General features: G+C 44.7%; 1 long non-coding RNA gene across 1 annotated transcript in view; it reads left to right on the top strand.

Annotated features, from left to right (window-relative positions):
• Nucleotides 1–759: 759 nt before the first annotated feature.
• Nucleotides 760–9,915, top strand: part of LOC126375006 (uncharacterized) — a 49,464-nt gene continuing 40,308 nt past the window's right edge. The window contains exons 1-2 of the long non-coding RNA XR_007567530.1: nucleotides 760–833; nucleotides 1,383–1,478. This is a non-coding gene — a long non-coding RNA (uncharacterized LOC126375006). The remainder of the gene's footprint in view (nucleotides 834–1,382; nucleotides 1,479–9,915) is intronic.

The following is a 9,915-nucleotide window of genomic DNA, read 5'->3' as shown; positions in this document are numbered from 1 at the left end:
GGAGGAACTGCATTGTTTCCCTTCCGGGTCGGTTCTTCGTATCGCATCCATTCACGCTCGTGAGCCGCTCCTGACAATTATTCACGTGCAACAAATCTGCTAATGGGATAGATAGTGTAACGTCACCGCACACAACTGTTATATAGTACTTACATAGTCGATACCAGAAATATACATCGATGTATCTAGTTCCTACGTCAAACCTATACCATATTTAACATAACATTATGTCCCCACCGGGATTCGACCCCGAGACCTCCGGATCGTGAGTCCAACGCTCAACCGCTGGACCACGGAGGCCGTTTTTCGCTTGCTCGCACAAAGTAACATAACAACATCTGAGTATCTAAGTAAAGAACGCATAAAAGTGCACATAGCAGCTGTGAAGAATCGTCAGACGCATTTTGCTATCGCTGAACATCGAGATGTTCAGCAGTGTCGAGACACGCGAACTAATAACCTGTATCGAGCTCCACCGACGTAAAATTCTGTCAATCTAGATGAAATATAGTCAACACTATAACAGTACTCCTCCTCAAAAACCCACACGATAGAAAAAGAATAGGTACCTAGTAACGGTATTGAAATCAAAATGCGCAAGAATTTCAATAGAGAATATGGGTTTCAATTGTCATCAACGTGGAATCCAGTGATAAACAAGATAGGAATATCGCGACTTATCGTCGATGTGGACACTTAAGTCTATGTGTCGGTATCCGAAAAAAAATTGAAGTGAGGGTAGTTACACCTCCGTAATGACAACCACTCGCCGCGCCAGTCATCGCGCGACCACGGCTGCTACGTGGCCGAAACGGCGAAACAAAATTAATAAGGTAATTGTTTTTTACCTTATTTAAAATTTAATCACTTATCGACCCATTAAAAGTAGATTACTATGATTAGAGTGGAATATCACTCGTCTCTTTCGCACTAGGCGATATCAAGGACCAAGTGTGTAAATTGTAATATTTTATCTCCGTCCTGTCATTCTAATCATGCTACGCGCGTTAAATAGGGTACCTACAGAAGAGGTAGGTAAGGTACTTGATAGAAAAACTACGTATCCGCTAACTAAAAGTACCAAGTAGAAAACGACTACATAATGAAAATAAGTATTTCCGGAGATTGTGGGTTTATTATTTATTTATCAAATTTTAATACCAAATATACAATTTAGAAATGCCCTGCAAAACTGTATAAGCAGTCTGTCTGCAGGTATGAGTCTCTAGTTACATGTACTTAAAGTACATGTAATATCTATTGTTATACTATTGTATGATCTCCCGTCAAGTCACACCCTGACATAAATCTTGAAATTATTTTAAAACATGCCTCGAACTCAATTGCTTTCTTGCAATTTTAAATCACATGTCTATTTGAAGGCAGTACCTGTTATGACGACACCCGACTGCCTGGCCCTGGGGACAAGACTGGCGCAGGAACTTTTCCAACAAGGCCGCGGTACCTACAATTAACAGGTAAGTCACTCTGCATATTTCGTCTTTTTGAGATGGATTTACGGACCTCATCAACCCTGGTGTTAAGGTTATTATTGAGCCGCCAAAGGCCCTTGACTATGTACCTACGAGTAGATCAGCTTGCTTGCATATTTTGTAAGTGATCTTCTTATTGTGTGGGTTGGGAGGTGGAATACCAGCCTCATCAACCCTGGTGTCAGGGTTACTATTGAGCCGCCAATGGCTCATGTAACGACTACATACTTACATCAGTAAGTAGTAACCGGGACCAACGGCTTAAAGTACCTTCCGAAGCACGGATCATCTTACTTTCGGACAATCAGGTCAGATCAGCCTGTAATGTCCTAACCAAACTAGGGATCTCAAAGTAAGTGAGTGTGTAAATGATGATAATTCTAATATGCAAATGTTACTATGCAAGTACCTCTTTGTCTTGTTTGACTATTCATATTCATTTATTGCAAATGCACGGAACTTTTAGAATTTAAGACTTTTAGGATTATGATTTTAGAACGAAGCAAAATAAAATATACCGAGCTATTGGCGAGTGGTTTCCGGAAACATTAGAGGAGGCGCGGGTTAATCAGAGCTATGGTTAAATGGCGGCGCGGGCGCAGCGGGGTAGCGCGGAATACTGGCGCGGCTGCGGCTGTGGCTGCGGTCGTGGTCGGTACACTAATTGCAAACACGGACACGCACTGCCCAATGTCTGTAAAGATAATTATATTGCGGTATATTTCGTAGGTACTTGCTCGTTGTTATTAGAATTTGTATCAAGATTAGGGCCAGATGCGAGTGGCGCGGCCTTGTGCCTGCCCGGTACGCAGCGGCCGCCTGTTGTATCGCTTATAGAAATCTGACTGTAGATTGTTGCCTATTAAATTCGTGTGGTGTAGTATTTGTACACATTGAATGGTTGTCAATATCTTGGATTCGATTTTAGATCAAGTTGGCTCTACTTGTAGATAAGTACCTAGTAGTTGGATACCTGCTTACTTAATGGTGTATGCTCCACTGCTCTCTTGTGACACTTAGATGTAAGAAACGCCAGTGTTCGTTTGATATATACATAGTAGGATGCAAATGAATACATTGTAACTGTTTTATGTCTGTACACAAACGATTCCGTAACATGACAAATAAATAACCTGTATAAGGTACGTCCCACTGCTGGGCCTGCCCTCAGTCAACTGGAAGGGGTATGGCGCATACCTCACCACGCTTGTTCACTACGGGTTACATTATAGAAACTAAAATAAATATATACCTAAGTTTTTTCCGAATTGTTTAAAGTATCAGAAATCTGGTTAGTGCCAGGTACCTGCCTACCAGAAATTAAATATGATGTAATGAAATCAATACCATTCTGTTAAGCCACATGTAACGGTAAAAGCTCGCGTAACATTCAATCGGAACAAATAACGAAATAGACTTGGATCGTAAAAATTCAACGACCTAATAATATCAGCTCATTTGCATCGTCAATGCTCGTCGTATTTCAGATAGAGCCGCTCAAGTTCATCGGTTTTCAATTAAAGGGTTTAAGCGTGGGGCAATCAGCGTCCGTCCCCGCCCCCGCGCGGATCCGGGGGGTACACACCTCGCCTAATTAACGCGACTGTCTTGTAATTGAAACTCTTACGGAGAGATACGGCGCGTCACATTTACATAAAAGCTCCGCACGCCGTTACCGCGGCGAGCCACGCCGCGTGCGCACATTACTATGTTAATTTATGTCACTTGACCCCAGCGCCGCTCAAACTTTATTGATTAGTGCCGACTGGGGGAAGTGCGCGCCGCGACGTGCGAGGGCACCTGAGTTATCGGACACCAGTGGGGCGCACGACGCCGGCATCAGTAACGCCAACGCGCCGTTAGAGTACGCTGGCTGCATATGCAGATTATTGCCGAACATTACTCAGCGTTTGGTTACTAAATGTTCTCTCCTCGGTACACTTTGGGAACCACTGTGGAAGCCTATTTATTGGACAAATCTGGTATAATTTCGAAGCGCAGTGGGCACCCACGCGACGAAAATAAGCTATTTAGATGTGATTGGTATTTTTATCGAGTCATAGCGCGGGATCACGTCCCCGGCAGTAAAGGTATCGTTGCGCCAGCGCAGCGGCGACGAGCCTCTTGAAACAACAGAAGCTTTCTTCGATTCATATCTAGAATTCCTATTAAATAGATGAGTGCCTCGTAAACCTGCATTGTGCTCGGATCGAGCGTTCTATAGTTCATTTTGATCGGTAGTTAAGTCAGGCGAGCCGCGGTGAGGTCGTGCACTCTTTGTTTTGTTGGCTCGCTCACTGCTTAGGAGAATATTAAAGAGAGCAAAATTAAAACCAATTTCTTGAGCGGGCGCTGCGCGGCGCACGAGTCTCGGGGAAAATGCACGCGAGCTGAGCACCGAGCGGCGCGCGGGGCCGTGACAGATAGATTGCGCGACCTCTGCGCCCGCGCCGCCGCGCGCTGCGGTGACCGCGCGATCGCATCTACTCGGGATTAACCCGGGTGTGGCCGGAACATCTACTTACTACAATATTTCACCATTGTGGAATGTACAAAGCGATTTGCATTCGCTTGGGGTCGACTCTACTGTGGAGTTCGTTTGAGCCATTCACCGTACGAATGTGTGGCTGTACCGTAATAATGAAGCGATTACGACCGACATTAGAGAGATTAGCTCAGGATTAGATGCGACCGCAGCGGCGCGGAAGCGAGCGAGCATGCATCTGCAATGCGAGGGTCAATGTTCGCATGCAGGGTTCGCTTCTACAGGTATTAACTTAAATAAATTAGCTTTTACAAACTCATTTAAAGTATCTGTATTTAACCGAACTACTACCTTATAAAATTGCAGCGAAATGGTGGGTTGTCACAAAACAAATATATACCTGGCGAATAAAGCATCAGTCACTTGCAATACCGTGGATCGAATGGTGCGGCCTCACTTATTATTTTAATAAGCGGCTGTATTATCCTGCAGCGGGGTGAGTGGCAGTGCGTCATCCTAGCGGAGGCTGCAGGTCGCGGTGGACGCGCTCTCATAAATCGTACTGCGCAGGCGCTGGGAGGCGGAACGGGCGCGCGGGGCGGCCGCGTGACGTGTAATTGCGCCGGAGTCACGAAACTAGCGCAGCCGGGTCGTGCGCAGCCTTTCCAATGCACAGAGGTTCTTTATCAAGGAAATTGAGGATGTTTGCTACAGGTTATTACGGAATGACCGCATGTACTGCTTATCTTGAGATCGAGCGCCGAGTTTCCTTGCGATTTATTAATGTTAGAAATTCTTGTGAGTTCCAAGTAACTCACATACTTGGAACCCCACATGAGCTGCGCGTTTATTATGTTTATCAATCAACTTCGTCGTCTCGATCTCGTTTACAAGGCAGGTGGTACCTTCAAAAAATCTCCAAAGCTTTGTCTTTTAATCCGAGGTCAATCTTGATCTATGGCAATCGTTTCCAACATTGCATTGTGCCTGCCACGATGGTGGGGGGCGGGAGTGGTGGTGGCGTGCTCGGGCGTCGTTTGTCGGACGCCCCCTCCCCCTTCCCCCCCAACCCGCCCGCGCCCCGCCCGGCGGCCGCGAGATGAGCTGATAGCTGCCGACATGCTGCACCACAGAAACATGCTGTCAGCTGCAATTTATAGCTCACGAGAGCCGAGCTAATCTGTAGGTGAGAACTGGACCGGACCACATCGCTGCATCAGGTGGCATGGTTCATTTGTTTGGATAGGTAGTTAGGTAGTATCTAGTAGATGCTGTAGCCCATTTGGCCGATGAGGTACTGTGGTGTTGGCTTATATGCTCGCATGCGAGCAGTTTCAACTTGTACGAGTATTGAGATGATTTAATATACTTACCTAAGCTAAGAGCGTTTGTGAGGCCCGCCTGTCTTTACCAGATAGACGCCATGCTACACCAAATCGTGCGCAAAATCAATGATGATAAACTACAAGAGTGCCAACATAACCATATTCATTTCTCATATAAAAAAAAAAATTGAATGTAACACGAGTTATATCGCAATAAATCCAGCCGCGTTGTGTTGTACTTAATACACCCGAGATATAAGGTACAGTTTGACCGAATGGATGCTGGGTGAATAGTTATGATTGCTTTTGCTATCTTCAGAAACTTCTAGAACTTCTAGATAAATGAAATGTGATAAATAAAATGAAATGCAAGTAAAAGACCAGGGCCTTGTATCTGCGTGTTGGCGAACATTATTATTTTGACCCCGAAGGTTTTGAGGCTGATGAGAATCGCTTTCGCGTCCAGCGTTTAAAAACTTAGCAAGATGCGTAGCTAGCTGGCTTTGTCTGTAAATTTGTTGTTCAGTGACGCGTATCGCATGTAGTGAGACGGGCACATAATGCTGGTGCTGATATCAAACAGAACAACAGGTTAGTAAATGAGTTACGTCTGGAACGATATTTGAAGCAAACCGCTGCGCCGCGCTGTGCGCGTTGATTAGCTTTGTGTTCGGTTGTGTTTTCGCGTTGTAGTACCAGTTAGCGGTGGGTAATGAGCGCGCGGAGATAATTGCGCACTTACCGTAATCGCCTTGAACTTTGCGCGAACGCGCACGAACCTCCACAGAGCGCGCAAATAATAGCGGCCGACACTGCCATGATAATTTGAAGCGTCAAGTGCGGATATAATTGACGTTTCGCGGAGATGGTTGCCGCTGCTCGCACTTGGCCCCAGCTTCGCATCAACAACCTACCTACTAAGAAATGGGGGTGCAACTTTGTTGTAACAAATATTGGTATCTGTTTGGTCTGTTAATTTATTAGTACAATGCAAATTTTTGAAGGAAGACAGAGGAGACCACTGGTCCGAGACGAGATCTGTATCAAGCTTTGACTTGCAAATAGTTTCTAAATTGCAAGTTTTTAAAAATTATGTTCGTTCATCTTTTGAAAATAGAGTTGCTTCTTAAGTCTCCTCGTAAGGCGTGGAGGCATTATCCAAAATTCCAATAAGTTCTCCACCATGTCCGAAGACCGAGAATGTTGGTGTAAGGTTTGCAAAGCTATCGTCATTAGGTACCTTAACATTAGGTAATGGTAGGTATACTGAAAGAAAATGAAACACGGGTAGTTTATTAATTCAAACTATAGGTATTTGTGTTGCTTAAGCTGTTAGTGAAGTGCTGTGCGTTGTCTTGGTGAGAAGGTGGCGATACTGGCAGTTACGCGCTAGTTTTATCTAAGGCATGCCAGCAAAAACAATTCGCAAGGATTGTCACCAAGTGTCGTAAGGTGAGCGGTGTGAGTGGCGGGAGTGGCGGCGGGCGGCGCCGCGTGCGCAGCGGCGCGCCATTGGCCGGCGCCGCCACGGCCGCCGGGACAATGGGCCGAGCGTGACCGCAGCGTGCGCGGGCGCGGCCGGTCGCGCTCCACTTGCACAATGCAGCAGCCGCCGCCGCGGCCCGCCTCGGCCGATCCAATTTCCACCAAGAAATATAAACATCAAACAAAACAAAGATCGTAGGTCCCCTCCGTCGGCGTTCCAATCCGCCTCCACGCAGGAACAATACCGTCGGCCATCTTGCGGCTCCGGTTACAGTTTTCCAATTAAAATACTTTTAATTCGAGAAAGAATTTTAGTTTAGAAAGTTTCGTAATGCGAGCTTTGCGTTTGAAAAGGGCTCGTGACATTAACATCTATTGAAACCATACATACCAGACATACAGTAACTGCATACATGCTCACAGCAACCCACACCCATAATATTTGCTGTCGTAGGCAGAAGTTCAAATAGAAGACCAACATACAACCATCTTTGGTATTTGTGTTTCACGTAACCTAGACTCGAGGGATAATTAATACCTATTTACCTAGGTGTGTGAATTTATGTAGGTACATAAAACAACATAATTTATATTTTGGAAATGGAATGAGAACATTTCTAAGTTCTCGTGAACTTGTATAGAGCGCGGTGCGGCGCGGTGTACCGCGCATGCGCCAGGTCTGCGTGCGCGCTCCATCGCTCACGCAGCGGGCGCCGCCGCCGGGACCCGGCTCTTTGTGAAAATATCCTGAGAAATATACCAACTAATTTATCCTTTAAACGATGTTATGAGACTTAACGATACTTCTTATATTGGTTGACATTTTGTGTACTACGGGAATAGACGGATTTATTGATATGTACGGTTAAACTACGGTAGGTACGTAAGCTTTGGTTTTCGAGGAGTAAGTCCACCTATCTTGGGTCCACTGTTGGTGTGCATTAGCAGGAGGGCCCTTTTGTGAATAATTTTTAAGTTTCATGCTTATCATAAATTTGTCTCGGCTGCGGTTGGCAGTAAGTGCCGGTTGGTAAGTCCGTCAACCCTGAAGTCATGGTATTTGATAATTTCTTTATTAACAAGATCATAAAGGAAATACGAGCAATTGTGTATAAGCAGAAATATTTTTAAGTGAAACATGGAATCAAGAGTATCCAAGATAAATGTGTTAAATTTAGATTTAAATCATCATCTCTGTCCAACTTACTACATAGTTATTATACCTATGGCGTGAAAATTGAAGACGTTTAGATTGTAAATGTCGGCATAAACCAGGTGGCAATGTTTCACACGATTACAGCCGCTGTTCTGGCGACAACTCGAGAGGACAAACTCGTCAAGTGGCGTGGGCGCGCGTTGATGTCTTCTATATGACGAGTGCGCGCCGCGTGCGCAGGTGGGGTGACGTGTAACGTGAAGACTCGTACGACATAACGATTTGTTTATTTTCCTGGTATGGTAGCAAACCGTTTGCTATTCAATATGGACGCTCTTGATGGAGTGTGGGCGGGAGAAGAGAAGGGACTACTTCCGCACCGGAGTTTCCCGCATTTTTCAAGCAGAGTGCGCATGCGTGCTACGAGCAATTAAGGACGTGAGGCGACTGCGCCGGCGGGGCCGCGGCGGGCGGGGGCGGGCGGGCACGGCGGCTGCATACTAACCGCCGCTAATGCGCGCGCCCGCGCACGAATTTGTTACTCTTTTACATCTTTAGCCGTAATCATGTCTTTCACCGCGATTTACGTCCACGAAATCTACTGAAGATTTTATTTTTATGGAGATGAGGCGCGCGCGATGAATAGCAATTGACATGTCGTAAATTGTGTAGTAAGTGCCGTAAGCAAGATTAAGTTGACTTCCTTTGTGGCGCTTGTTATGGCGCGGTGGAGGATGTCCCGTAATCCCGCGCATGTTGCTTGTGTGGGGCTTTCTACAAGTCGTTTATATAACGAACATAATAGAATTAGGTGGTTACGTGGTCGGCGGGACTCAACACAACACGCAAGTCAAGCTAAAGAAAGCTTTTCAAGCATATGCTTTGTGTAATAGTTTTCTATAAATTGTCCATGGCATGTTTTAACTTGTTCACTTTGTTCACTATGCTTGCCACCGTGGAAAAAGAATTCGTCAATGTATTGTAGATTGATTCAGGGTACTTCACAGGCAGGGGATTTTTAATATTATTAAAAAAAGTTTCTATCCTAAGACTGAAGGTATCTCGGTCAGAATTTCTGAAAAAGAAAAAAGAAATAAATAATGAAAAATATTTATTTTCCCACACAAAAATCTATGACTAATTATTTCAAGTTGCATCGATTGTTGGTATATTTTGTGATGGCTGATGCCTGGACTAAGTTAAAGAACCTGTAATATAGGCCTCCCCCGGACTAAACAGCAACATGTAGAATGAAAGGTTCGGTGAGAACGTAGACGTAAACTCTTTCAACGGGATGAGAGCACGCAGGGCTTCCTGTTAAACTAAATATGTTTGCTGAAAGAGATTACTACTTATCAATTAGGCCACCTCTCTTGTTTTTGATCTCATGTGTGTTCTATAAAGTATTTGTTATGTTTTCAAAGGTAAATTGACGATGAGTCAGGTGCTACACCCGCACTCTCTATAGTCTGGTGTAGGTATAATGTATAGTAGATTTCACAAACGTTAGCGGTTTAGTATTCACCGGCGTCTGCGCATCTGAGTGACGGAGAGCGTAGGCGACGCCATACATTCTCATAAGTTCCAGTTAGGAGCATTCTCCACGATTTCTATTTCAAACTCGAATTGTAGCACAATACGCTTTCAAATTGGGAATAGTTGTGGTTAAAGGGTTATCCTTATTATTTCCTAAATAGGGTAGCAAGCTTGTATGGCACTAGGAACATGTGACGTCACGCCTTCCTAATGTCACTTTTTCTAATTCCTTGATTTCGGATGGCCGTCACAATTTCGTTCTTCAAAGAGCCGTTAGCGCTCCCCGCTAACGGTAAAAAAATATGTTTTTTTAACGAATTTCGATTCTGTTTTCATATTTGGCTATCACTTTATGTCGTTTTTGGAACTAATGAAATGTATTTTTTTTATACTTGCACATGCTATGCTATAACCACAAAACAGAGATAAGGACGA

The sequence above is a fragment of the Pectinophora gossypiella genome, chromosome 18, assembly GCF_024362695.1.
Source record: "Pectinophora gossypiella chromosome 18, ilPecGoss1.1, whole genome shotgun sequence".
Taxonomy (NCBI): domain Eukaryota; kingdom Metazoa; phylum Arthropoda; class Insecta; order Lepidoptera; family Gelechiidae; genus Pectinophora; species Pectinophora gossypiella.
This window is presented reverse-complemented; position numbering and strand designations above follow the sequence as displayed.